General features: G+C 40.7%; 1 protein-coding gene across 3 annotated transcripts in view; it reads left to right on the top strand.

The window, feature by feature from the left end:
- Window positions 1–14,485, top strand: part of htr2cl1 (5-hydroxytryptamine (serotonin) receptor 2C, G protein-coupled-like 1) — a 250,892-nt gene that overhangs the window by 61,498 nt on the left and 174,909 nt on the right. The gene's annotated exons all lie outside the window — the stretch shown is intronic.

Raw genomic sequence — 14,485 nt, forward strand, 5'->3', positions numbered from 1 at the left:
CTATATGCTTGGGTTTAGGAAAATCTCATGCTTTGGGAGTTTCTGCTCCGTTTCCATGTCAATTTGCAATGGAAACATGTGTTTTTCCTCCAAATATAGTTGAGAGTGTGGTTTAGCTGAACAGGAGCATCATTTTTGGGAGACAGGGTTGCTATTTTGCTCCATATATACAACCCGGTCTCACGGGGATTCGTGAAACTGTCACGTAAGTTTTAGTTTCGGTTTCGTGCGCACCAACACGATTTCGTCATGTTTTTCGTGCCGCTCACCACGAAATGTTTTTCGCTGTGGTAATCACATCTGAAAGTGGTTTATACCGGCGGATTCATGACGATCTAAGCTGTCCATCGGCGTATACTGCTTGTGTGATCGCGTTTGCGGCCGCCGGCCGCCGGACATTCTTGAAATTCCTATGCAAATTGGTAAGTGTACCACCGGCTTATGGTTAGGTTATGGTTATGGTTATGGTTAGGGTTATGTTTAGGAACGATGTCATGCAAAATGTAGCGTTGGATTCGCCACGGTTTTACATTAAAAATATAATATACACATTCTTTTGAAATACGTTCTGAGTGGCACGAAAAGTCCGCCGTTTAAAATACATTGGTGCGCATTTTGTGGTGAGCGGCACGAAAAACATGACGAAATCGTGTTGGTGCGCACGAAACCGAAACTAAAACTTACGTGACAGTTTCACGAATCCCCGTGAGATCGGGCTGATATATAATGGCTATTACAGGTGTAGGCGTGCATCCTGAGAGTATTGGCAGCCTCTATATAATTTGAGCGATAAAATCCAGACTGATAAAAAGCCCCAAAGCGCTTACTGTTCTAAATCTAAACATCTAAAGCTTAATGTGACTTTGACCTCGGGTTAATAATTCAATGAAGAAGAAAAAAACACCTTGGCTGTGGGTGAATGTCAGAAAAAGAAAAGCATATCACTGTATTCTTAAAGCATTTGGTACAAGCTATGAAAAATACGACCAGGAAAACTCATTTCATGTTTTAAATGTAGTTTTTTTTACACTGCAGTTCACACAAAGTTTAAATTACTCCATTTAAAATACAGTATGTGGACACATCCGTCGCTTTAATGACTCCTGTACCACCACAGGTACATATTCTCAACTCGGCTACATTATTTAGTACCATATTCCCCTATATTGTCTTTAGGTTTAATGATCAGGGTCCGTTCAAAGTTAGGTCTTAACAAGGGTACCCTGTCCTTGACTGTCACAACAAAGTGAATGTTCCACTTCCTTTCTCCCCAATTAGTCTGAAAGTGTTCATCCTCAGCTCAGGACATGGAGGGAAATTCATCTCTACACCTGTCACAGTGTCCTGTGGTTGTTAGCGGAGTGAGTGTGGTGGTCGCTGCAGGAGGGTGCAAGAGCTCATTTATACAGTTCTGTGTGTCCATTAAATGAGCCAATGTGGAATGGATGTGCAGGTTTAACGGAAACGGACCTAGTTTTAACCACAGGTGCATCAGATAAACACATGAATAGGCATAACTGCTCCTCTGCAGTCGTATGCAGACCTTATTTTCTGAAGCTCTACGTAGAATTATGGGATTTATATCAGCTCAGGATCAGCACAGCGAGCAACGATGAACGAATCCGGCAGTAAACCCTCTGCTCCTTTGTTGTGTCGGTCACCAGGAGGTCATCTTCATTTGTTGGTTCATAAAGTCTCTGATTAGCCTGGAACGGTGTGTGGAGGCCTCCTCATTGTGCATGCTGTGTGTATTTCTATGTACCACACAGCGCCTGCAATGTGGAGGCTAAGACACACAGAAACATCTTTTTTCTTACATTTTCTGACATGTTTGGCCTCGGAAGATGAGATTCCTATGCATGTTCACACACATTTGCATGCTTCTAGTAACATTTTTGCATATAAATGCAGCCTCAAGGGGGCACTAGCCAGTGTCATCCAAGTAAATAAAAGCAGAAGGAAGGGCATCTGACATAAAACCTATGCCAAATCAAATACGCAAATCAATCCTACGACTTCCATACCGGATAAGTCAAGGCCCACACAGTGCCGGTGGAAGTTGGGCAACTGTTGATCAAAGAAGGACAGAAAGAGGTTTGTGGGAAGAGAGATAAGAGGAAAGTCAAGATCTATAAAGGAGAGTAGGGACTTTGAATGTTGGGACTTGTATCTACTCTCAGATGCACGTTACTTTGAATAAAGCGTCTGCTAAATGAAACTGTAGAATTGTTCAGGAGACCAGGTGGAAAGGCAGCAAGGTGAGGAGGTCAGGAGCAGGGTTCACAATGTTTTATCATGGCATGGGTAGGAAGAAAAATGGAGTTATCTTGACAGAGGAGCTTGTTAGGAATGTTCTGGAGGTGTCAGAGTGACCAGTCTGGGGCTAGAAGCTGAAGATGTGACAGAGAAAGGTTAGACACATCTTTTTATTGACTTTTTCTCACATGTTTAGCCTCTGAAGATAAGATTTCCATGCATTTTGACACATATTTGCTTATAATAACAGTTTTGCATATAAATGCAGCCTCAAGCCAGTGTCCTCTGTGGAAATAAAAGCAGAGGATTGTGTCAGGAAGGTCATCCAACGTCAAACCTACGCCCAAACAAATATGCAAATCAGTCCTACGACTTCCATACCACCAGTGGAAGTTGAGCAGCTGTTGGTTGAAGAAGGACAGGAAAAAGTTTGTAGGCAGAGAAAAGAGAGATGAGTCTCGGATGTAAAGTCGGGACTTCGAATGTTGGGATGACGACAGGAGAAGCTAGAGTGTTGGTTGACATGATGCAGGAGAGACCACCTGTGGACAGGAAACAAGGTGAGGATTTAGGAGCAGGGTTCAAGCAGTTTTACCATGAAATGGAGTTATCTTGAAGGACGAGTTTGGTGAGAATGTTCTGGAGGTGTTAGAGTGACGAGTCTGGGGCTAAAAGATGAAGGTGCGGTAGTGTGAGCTCGAAGAGAAGGGGGAATTCTGGGGGGAGTTTGAAGAAGTGATGCAGTGTATCCCCAGAAGAGAGAGAGTGGTGATTGGTGCAAATGTCAACAGGCGTGTTGGTACAGGCAACAGAGGTGACAAGGAAATCATGGCCAAAAGGAAAAGAATTACATATTTGTATATGGGTCTTTCCAGAACTGGAGAATATTTGTGCTTCAAGATTTTTTAAAAATAAACCTTCTCTTTCACAATTTTCTGCTCCATACTCATCAATAATAGATAATAAACTGTCAAAGTCTTGATTGATCAGTTTACACATCATTGGTACCATTTTTATTTCTTGTTTTACTGTATTTTTTGTTTGCTAACCCTACTAATCCATGCTAATGTTAGCTTTTTCTCAGCAGTAGAAGCTAGATATTTAGCTAGCTGTTACTGCTGACCAAGAGGACAAACTGACTGATGGAAAACAGTCCAGAGAATGAGTTTGATCCTGATAATATGAGGTAGAGTGAGACATTCAATCAAGACAGACAATGTGATGAAAATCAGAAAAATAGAAGAGAGGACATAGCTTTGTTCTACCCATTCCTTAGGAAAACTGTTTGATGATGTCAGTTCCAGTGTTTCATGTGATTCACTGTTTTCTTCTTCTTCTTCCAGATAAAATGGTTATGCTAACAAGGTTGTTGTGGGACACATGTTCCATGCATAATAATTATTTAAAATATTATGTTGATTAAAAAAATATTCTTATAATTACAAGACATCAATAAAAAAAATATCAAAAACAAAGAGATTTCAGTGTCATTTTAACTGTTTTATTTGAGATCCAGTTTCGTCATCAGGGGGTGGGACAAGAGAAAATGGGATTTTAGGGGGAACTCTAGACTTAATTGGCATTTTAAAAACATTTTCAAACATTCTTTTCTCCTATTTTATTTTTTAGATTTGATTTCAGGACAAGAACATTTACACAACTGCATGTTTTAGGATTTTGTACATGGATTATTTAAAATTTGAATGGTGGAACATAAAATATCCTCCAATACTGGAATGACCCATAAATAAACATGCACAGTGACATTGTGTCCACCCTACAGATTGCCACGTTGACTGATTACAGCGCATCAGCTTCTTCATTTTCTTTGTCAGTCAAGTGGCTTTTGCTCCGTCTGTATGTCGCCGCTGTGTTCCTCTCCACCTGCAATCTTCTCACAAGTGGGTGGTCTCGCTGACAGGCCTGTTCCTCTGTGGCGGCCCAGCAAACTGAAGCTGTCTTTGGTAGTGCTATTATCTGCTGCAGCACTCCTGCACTGCAGTGGCGCCGCGGAGCTCCGGCAGCATAACGACCCGTGTAAGATCCCAGTTTTGTGCTACCCGGATGACGAGCTACACAAAGCTACTGTTCCGCTGTGGCTAATGACGAAGAAAAAATAAAACATGAATCCGATTTGGGTCCCATTAGGTTGTTAATCTAACAGCTAACCCAAAGCCGTCGACTAATCTGTAAGCGTCACATCTGAGAGATTTCCAAACACCTTCCAATTCTGCACAACTCTGATTGCAATTAGTGCAAATTCTCTGATGACTTCTTCACTGCCTTCTCGTCCAAAGTTGTTCTAATTTTACCCCCTTTTTTTTGTTTTTTCCCCCACGGCTGCACACCCTCAGTTCCACTTGCACAGCCAACCCTGCCCATTCAATCAGGTGCATGCTAACTAGCTTAGCGTGGGGCAGCCAATCCCGCGGGGAGAGTGACTCGGTAATTAGCTCGTGGCTAATAGGCGTAACAGTGGCACCAGAGAGACAGAGCGGAGACCTGTGGTCGGTTCCAGTCGGCTGTTTGTCTCCGGTGGGCCTCGCTTTGATGTTGTCACACTTTGTGATATTAAAGAGGGGGAGGAAAGAAATAGCGAGGAGAGCAGGAGAGGATGAAAGCTGGAAGGAATGAGGAAACTGAAGGAAAAAAATGCAGAAGCAAATATGTAACTTGATGCAACGGAGCTGAGCTGCACATCAGTGAAACTCGGTGGCTGAGCAACCCCTTGACTCTTTGCTGGATTCGGTGGAGGAATAATAGTCTGGGGAATGCATTTTATTCTCTGGTACATTTTACAGTCTATATAAAGACAGAATAAATACATATATTTACATACAGTTGGCTCACCACAGTCAGAACTCATTTTAGTAAAGACTGCAGTGTAAATAGGCAGATATTTACTCCTGACAAACGTGTCAATACAAGATTTAATCAGTGTTATCGATCGGCTTCACAGGATTACTGAAACAGATGGCTGTTTAATCTGCTCCTCTGGAAAACTGTGAGCGGAACTGTGTGATACAGTGTCGATCCAAAGCCATGAGACTGTTAGTCTCCATCAGCCGCCATCAATTCCCAAACTGAAACTGGATGAACTGCAGTTTTCATGTAAAACCATCCTCGGCCTTCATAAAATCTGGCACTAATGGCTTATTACGCCCTCTGAACTTAGTGGTGGATTTCTTTCTTTGGATGATGGACATTTTCCTTTCACCAGTCAAGAACAAATCCATGTTTTCACGTTGATTTTCCTTTTAGCTCAGTCATTTGAGGTCATTTTTTGACATCGATGACACCCAGCTAACAGTATATAATCAATTTAACTTTGGAAAATGCATTGGATTAATGAGCTACACCTCATAAATGCATTTATGTTAATTATGACCCTAACATTTCACCATAAATTGGTGTAAATTGTCCTCTTTGAACCACATGCATACAGAAATCTGAAGAAACATTAAAAGCAGGCCTAATAATCTGCCTAATACTGTCCTGTGATATCTGGCATTGGCAGATAATCCTTTGGGTTTTGGGGCTTGAGGGGTGGTATCAGATTTGTGATCTTGTGAAAACGCAGTCGGGGTAAGATCTGGAAGGCTTGGAGGCCAGGTCATTGTCTTTGTCATGTTCCTTCAGCAGGATTTTTTGCAGTTTCAGTGAAAAACCATCCTCAACCTTTATAAAATCTGGCACTAACGACTTATTACGCCCTCTATGCTTAGCAGTGAATTTGCTTCTTTGGATGATCAACATTTCCTGTGCACAAATCAAGCACAAATTAAATGTTTTCATGTTTATTTTCCTTTTAGCTCAGTCATCTGAGGTCATTTTGTTGACATCAGTGACACCCAGCCAATAGTATATGACCAGTTTCTCTTTGTAAAATGCGTTCCATCCATGAGCTACACCAATGCATTTCCATAAATTATAACTCCAACATTTCACCATAAATTGGTGTCATTTGTACTCCTCAAACCGCATGCATACAGAAATCTGAAGAAATATTAAAACCACCTGCCTAATCTTGTCCTATGATATCTGACATGAGGATATTGGCAGATGGTTCTTTGGATATTGGGGTTTAAGGATTGAAAACACAATCAGGCAAAGATATGGGAAGCTTGGAGGCCAGATCAATGTCTTTGGCCCCATCCACACGAAGACAAACAGAGGTCTAAACGCATAAGTTTCTTGCCGAATCTGCGTATCATCCACACGAAGACGGCATTTTGGGGGTCTGTAAACGATCATTTTTGAAACCAGGTTCCAGAGTGAAAAGATTTTGAAATGCCGTATACGCAGCTCCGTGTTTACTGGCTCTCCACTACTTTTCAGATACGCTTGCGTCATAGTTCCGTATCTTCATTGACAGGCATGCACAGTTTCATAACTTCATTGACACCCATGCGCCACATGCGGCAACGACAACATCAATGGCGGCGTATAGAGTAGCAAATGTGCTGATGAATCTAGTGACCCTACTATCCCTGTTGCGGAAAAATCTCCTTCTTCTCAATCACCACCGAGTTGCCCACTCATGCTTCCCAGCTTGGTCTCTGTTTACAACTTTTGCCACAAGTGCGCATGCCCACTGTTTTTTCTTCTGTTTGCGCGTGTTTCCGTCATATCGTTACAGCGCCCCTAGAGGTCTGGCATGTGTTTTACAGTGTTTCAATGCGTATCGAGTGCATTCATGCAGACGCACACATTTTCTGAGACGTCTTCGTCTTTATGGCGATCGTTTTTGAAACTGTAAAGCGTTTTGTCTTCGTGTGGATGGGGCCTTTGTCACGTTCCTTGAGTAGTTTCAGTGCAAAACCATCCACAACTTTCATACAATCTGGAACTAATGACTTATTACGCTCTCTAAGCTCAGCAGTGGATTTGCTTCTTGGGATGACGGAACATTTTCTTCGCAGCGCTTCAGTTATTCATGCTGTTTAAAGTACAAATTCATTTTTGCATGCTTATTTTCTTCCAATGTCAGTCATTTTGAGTATTTTTTTGCAACAACTATCTTATCAATGACACCCAGTCAACAGTATGTGATCAGTTTATCTTTGTAAAATGCATTAAATCCAAGAGTTACACCTCATAAATGCATTTCCATGAATTGTAACATTAGGCCATTTGTGCGGATTGCATTTAACATTCTGAAACGATGTCTAAGAGTCATTAAACTTGAAGCATATCGCTCACTGAACCCAACGCATACATAGATTTGCAGAAACATTAAAACCACCTCCCTAATACTGCGTCTCCTGTAATATCTGGCATCGGGACATTGTCAGACGATCCTCTGAGTATTGGGGCTTAAGGGTTGAAAACACAATCAGGTAAAGATCTGGGAAGCTTGGAGGGCAGATCAATGTGTTAATCGTGTTCCTTTCGCTGGATTTTTTTGCAGTTCCAGTGCAAAACTATTCACAACCTTCCTAAAGTCTGGCACTAATAACTTATTACGCTCTCTGCGCTTATTTTCTTCTTGGGATGATGAACATGTTACTCACAATACTTCCATAATTGATGTTGTTTTGAGCATAAATGAATTTTTTCATGAAAATTTTCTTGTTAGGTCAGTCATTTTGGGTCAATTTTTGCAACAACTATCTTATCGATGACACCCAGCCAGCAGTATGTGACCAGTTTATCTTTTTAAATGCATTGGATTTATGAGTTACACCTTATAATTGCATTTTCATGAGATATAACACCAACATTTCACCATAAATTGGTGTAATTTGAACTACATGCACACATAAATCTGTAGAAACATTAAAACCACCTTCCTAATATTGTCCTGTCATATCTGGCATCGGGTCATTGGTGGATGATCCTTTGAGTATTGGGGCTTGAGGGGTGAAAATGCAATCAAATAGAAATCTGTTAAGCTTGGAGGCCAGATTAATGTCTTAGTCGTGTTCCTTTAGCAGATTTGTTTTTGCACTGGTGGTAGAGTAAACAGCTCTGCATGGTAAACCCCTGCAATTGGGGTGTGCTATGGAGGAACAATGCTTAGATGGGTGTCAAAGTAACATCGACATGAGTACCATGACCCAAGGTTTCCTAGCAGAACATCGCATTATAACAGCATGTGCCGATGTTTTGAGGTTGTGGTTGGTCGATGTAAGTTCTCCTAACAATTAGAGCAGTTTGATGACAGTTGGGAAGTAGCCAAAGCTTCACCTCAAGATTCAGGTTCGTCAACTCGTGTTTCCAAGTATTTTCTCTGCTGGAATGTCACGAAACAGGCCCCTGCTGTCTAACTGACCATTGCGACGGAAGCCAGAAGACTTTCCTGGAGCGATCTGATCAATACACCACCTCAAAATTATCTTTCAGGCTGCTGTTCAGTTAGCTGCACTGCTCAGAGTGGAGTGAGCTTAGGGAGTTCCAAAAGAAAAGAAAAACTTTAAAAACATTCTATAGACTTGACACCGAGTTGCGTCTTGCTTTAGTGGAAACAGCAGGGTCCACAGCAGGGGCATCGCTAAAAGCATAACTTACTGGGAGATGACAGCTAAAAATCCACGAGAAAGACAAACCCGACACACTCGATGGATGTTGGAGTTTCCAGCAGGGCGATGTCATTTTCAGGAAGAGAAAAGAACACCTCCTCAAAATGAAAGGCTTTATTTTTTTCTCTCGATGTTCTTCGCTAAGTAAGGGAGATTGACCTGGTTCAAATGACTAGTCCATCTGAATAAGGGTTTTTCAGAATCTGCCAGCAGTGGATACAAAACATTTAGAGGACAGCAAAAGGAATGTAACCATGTGGGAGGGAAAATGTATGCCGCCGCCGATAAGAGGCCTGATAAAAGCTAGCGGTATTTGGTATTGTATGTAGGACGGCAGAGTAGGAAGCAGATGTGTTTGAAGCAGCACCGAGAGAAATATCTAACGAGGCAGCCAGCCTGATTTTGAATCTATCAAAAGCAAATTGAGGCAATGTATTCAGCATGAGCACCGGTGTATTGGAAAATGAACAGTGGGTGGTCTGTCTATTTTACAGATAGTTGATGTAGGTTTTTTTTTAACATAAAGTTAGAAATTGGAACCCTTTTGAAATTTTATTTTTGCATTATACATTTATTCATAAATATCCAGCTCTTTGAGGACAGTAAAGGTTCCTGTTTCTCTTTGTGCAATAGCAGATTTAATCCACCTGCCACGTGCCAGAACTGAATATGAATTTTATCCGTTTCCTTTGTTTTTTTTTCTGTCACTTCTCAAAAGCATTTTGATAGCGTTGTCCCAATTAAGGCCTTTTTTGACTGATCGATATCGGCCTGATCCTTTGTTTGCATCACATACACTACCGATCAAAAGTTTGAGGTCACTTTGAAACGTTCCTTATTTTTGAAAGAAAGGCAGCTTTTTACAATAAAGACAACATTGAATGAATCAGAAATTCACTCTAGACATTGTTAATGTGGTAAATGACTATTCTAGAGGAACATTTCCAGCAACCATCACTCCTGTGTTCTAATGCTACATTGTGCTAGCTAATGGTGTTGAAAGTCTAATTGAACCCTTGTGTGATTATGCTGGCACATAAATAAAAGTGTGACTTTTCATGGAAAACATGAAATTGTCTGGGTGACCCCAACAGTAGTGTATGTTGTGGCAGGATGCTAGGGAAAAAAAATAAAAAATAATTTTCTGAATTAGCAATGTCAAAAAATCAGAAATCAATAAACTGATGATACAAATTCTGCACAGTGGACATTTATCCTGCTCTGATATCACAGTTTTAGTTAGGTGACACTTTTAGAAGCTGCAAAGACAACATTGTGCAAGTTGTTTTACACGTTAATTCTAGCTGGAGGTCATTAAGCATCACAGAAGTCATGTCATGGTGCCTGTTGCTAGCAAAATCCCCACAATGCATATTGTTTGCCAAAACAGAACTGTATATAGTCCTAATGGCTGCCTCCTTCCAATCACTACAGTATCAAGCAGGACAAACAGCAAACCCACAGTGCATTTTCTGACATAAACATACAGAATACATGCATTTGCCATCTTTTGAAGCCTTATGTTCATGATGTGGGTAACCTTCTCAACACTACATTTCAAACAGCACCCTAGTCATGGTTTGACACTGCCATGGATGCCATTTTTGCCCAGCCTCTTCTTTATTGTTGAGTCATGAACACTGACTTTAACTGAGGCCAAGGGAGGCCTGCAGTTCTTTAGATATTGTCCTGGGTTCCTTTGTGAGCTCCTGGATGAGTCGTCGCTCTGCTCTTGGGGTAATTTTGGTCGACCCGCCACTCCTGTGAAGGCTCGCCACTGTTCCATGTTTTCTCCATTTGTGGATAATGGTTCTCACCATGGTTCTCTGGAGTCCTAAAGCTTTAAAAATGGCTTTGTAACCCTTTCCATACTGATCTCAGCTACTTTATTTCTCATCTGTTCTTGAATTTCTTTAGATCGCAGCATTTTGTTGCAGCTTCCTGAGATCTTTTGGCAGACTTCATTTTGTCAGAAAGGTTCTACTTAAAGTGATTTCTTGATTGAATAGGTCTGGAGGTAGTCAGGCTTTTGGGTGTGGTCAGTGAAATTTCCTTAAACCATTTTAAAACTGCATTTAGTGTTTACTTTGGTTATCTTTACTAATATTTAAATTTGTTTGATGGTCTGAAACATTTAAGTGGGAGACATGTTCGAAAAAAAGAATTCAAGAAGGGGGCAAATACTTTTTCATGGCGCTGTACACTGGATTGATGTCAATGTACTTAAAGTGTTTACTATCTGGGGAAACGATAATGGATTGGGCATTAGTTGATGGTAAATACTAAACTGCAAATCTAAAAAAAAAAAACTTAATCGGGACAAGCCTGCATTTTTATGTTGCTTGTTTCAGTATAGAGAAGGATGAAGCAAGACAGAGATACAAGGTGAGAGAAGATAAAACAAAGGTTGGACTCAGTCATTTTATCTCAGGGCTAGTCCAGTCTTGGTCTTGAATAAGGAGGGCAAACACAACGCTCTTCGCTCACTCATACACTGCCCACAGACTTTCACATACACACCAAACCCTCATCAAATGGATGTACACACATGTAAAAACACATAAAAATATGCAACTGTACACGAGAGAGCAGCATCACGTACATATAATGCCAAATTATTCATTTATTCAGAGAAGGCTGAGTCAGGTTGTGGAAATACTCTTACACTGGTCCAGCCCACGCTCCATTTAACACATCTGAATGAGTTATTGGGTGTGTAAATGGACAGTGTCGTCACCTTTTCAACACACCGTGGACAGTGTTTCACTAAGGAGGATGCACTACATTACACACCAGTCCGACGACTATTAGGCTTCATTAAAGCCGCGTTCTAAACATTATGTCAGCTCCTGTTCCTCAGCTGTGTTCTCTTGAGGTGCTTGTCAGAAAGCTGGACAGCATCTGTATGGAAAGCGTGTTTATTCAGTTTGCGTTCCCACTTGTTGCCCCTTTCCTCAATGGCTTTTCTTTTCTTTTCTTTCCTTTTCTTTATATGTGGTCAAACTCTTGAATTCTCACTGTTCTGTTGCATTTATGCACACAGAAGTAACTGGTAAACACAACCAATGCCTCCAGTGAGAATAGCATTTTGCTCATAGGCACATAAATCAGATTTTTGCCACTGATCAAGAGCACGTTTAAAACTCACAGTCTGGTGTTCAAATTTTTGACCTTGCAGTCAATTTTTCCTACTTAATTCCTGCAATGAAAACTCGAATGACAAATCAAATCGGTGTACTTCTTGCCCTCCATTCGGCTTTTAGAGAAAGCTTCTTTTAGTTCTGCCACACCCTCAACCCATTCGTCTCTGTCATATTTTTATATTAGCTCACTGTTTATCATCACATTGCAAATTGCAAGTTTATGATTCGGAATCTCATATCGGCTCTGAGACACAGAAGGCTCCGTCTGATTTCCATTTTTCTTGTCGACATTGTAATTCTCATTTTTCCTCCACACGTCAAATGCAGAATAGTTTATATTCCCCAATTAGGTTTCATAGTATTAATACTTCATGCAACAGTTGCAGATTTATTTTTGCCAACACAGTACAAAGGCTCCAAAAGAGTTTCTTTTGTTGATGGCCGAGGTGCCGCTGGGAAATTAAATCTTGACCGCAGCTGTGACCTGCTGTTCAAGGCTGCAAAACACCACCAGGACAGAGCTGGACAGCCCAAAACATTTCCCATCACCTTTGGCTCCTCTTCTGCTCCATCTTATATTAGCTGAGAGTGTAGAAAGAAGTATAATGAAGGGTTATAGGAAAGAAGAGGGCAAAGTCGATCGACTGTAAGAAACTCGAGGGATGAAAGTCAAAGGAGAGAAGAAGCATCCCAGATTCTGTTCCATTAACCTTCTACGATAAAGTCAGGTACTGTCCGGAATATGGATCACTGCTGCTCAGAAAAGGACGTCTGTTTTCTGCTCTGATTTCTGCTCCATTAAATTTCTCCTCATCGTTCTGATTTTGTGAACTCATCAGAGAACTTTGATTTCTCTGGCAGTTGTCTTGTTTTAATATGAGATCTGGGTTCCAAAAGAGAGCCAGACTTATTCTGGTTTCCAGCTGGTTTTACCTGGATTTGGTGGAACAAGGCTTTTATGTCTTTAACCAACCTATGCATTAATAGTTTAACCATTTATATAAGATTTTTTTCACCATCTCTTTGGCAAAACCTGTGATTTAGTGATGTGAAGGTCTGGAATCTTGAGAGTGTTATTTAGCATTCAGAAAAGCTAATTTTGCAGCGGAGCATCTCTACACTTCCTAAAAGTGGGAACACTGGTCACAAGTGGTGTATATGTGACCTGCATCTGCAGACTGCAAAAGTAAAAGTAGACCAGTCTTGTACTAATATTTCTTTTGTGATGTTTGCATGGCCCTTTTTCGCAGAAAGAGGTCATAAAGTGTTCATTTTTTTTAAAATTAAACGACCAGGTAATGACTATTTCGTCTCAATCGGAGCTTTCCATTTGGGAGCCTTGATCACCCCTTTGACATTTATTTTGTCAGCTGGTGGTAGCTTTGTCACTTTCTCCTTTATTGAGTGTACAGTAGTCTGTAGATGTCAACTTACTAATATAACACAATCTTGTTTCAGAAAATCTGAAAGTTGGAGCTGTTTTGCCCCAACCCGACACTACATAAATGGTCCACACGTTCAGTGCAGTTCTGGCATCAACTTGAATAGACCCTAGAAAGACTTCAGATGATTAGATTCAGCAAAATGTCAGTATACCCCCAAAACTATAATTGAAATTCCTTCTAACAGGTCTGTATGTTAATTGCTCTCCTGAGACTTCTTCCTCTACCTGTGATGGAGTCTGAAGAAGATTTAGATCCTGCTAAATGTCAGCGTTACATACCTGGACTGACCTACCTTGACACATCCACAGCTGTACCATTTAAACTCATTATATCACCACTTTGTCGACAGTTCAAGACCCTATCTGAGAAAAATCTAATATTCTATCTTGCTTTCAAACGGCAGTGTACTAACAGCAGTCTCAAGGATGAAGACTTCTGGGGTTTTAGAGGTGACAAACCTGATAAACTCCAATGTTACAACTTGCTATTGGAAAGTGTGTGGCAGTGGTGTTACAGCTGATGGCATTTTGAGGCAGGAAGAGAATGTTCTCATGTGCAAAACCTTCTAATTATGTAGCTTTGATGCACTGAGACAGGTTTTTAGGGATTTAATCACTGACTGGAGAGAGTTTAAACCAATGAGACTGTTTTTAGGGAAGATTTTAGCATTTTAACCTCCATCTTAGTGGTTAAATAAAGCAGTCATGTTTAGTGGGGTTTAGCTATGTAGGTGTCTGTGGCAAGGAACTATTATATCTGTATTCTCGCTTTTACTTGGTCAGTTCTCACTGTAAAGCAACAAACCCAGACCCCCCTCATGTAAAACATACAGAATGTGTTTCCTGTACCGTCAACCTTGAGATTTCCATTACCGTTTGAAAAAGTGGCAGGTTAATGGTCCTTGAAGAGACGAACAGTTTTGTTGTATTCCATTAGTTTTTCCTTCTTCTATTTGATGTATCGCACTTAAAGTCTCTATAAGACTGTGTTTTGTATTGTGCTGTTATGAAACTATATAGTACATCATGTTCAGTACAGTTTCTAAAGATGTTTGTCCTGCTTTGTTATAGTTATGTAACACTCAATAAGGCGTTGTAAAGTATTTTCTATCAACAAATCT

This window comes from Acanthochromis polyacanthus, chromosome 23 (assembly GCF_021347895.1).
Source record: "Acanthochromis polyacanthus isolate Apoly-LR-REF ecotype Palm Island chromosome 23, KAUST_Apoly_ChrSc, whole genome shotgun sequence".
NCBI lineage: Eukaryota > Metazoa > Chordata > Actinopteri > Pomacentridae > Acanthochromis > Acanthochromis polyacanthus.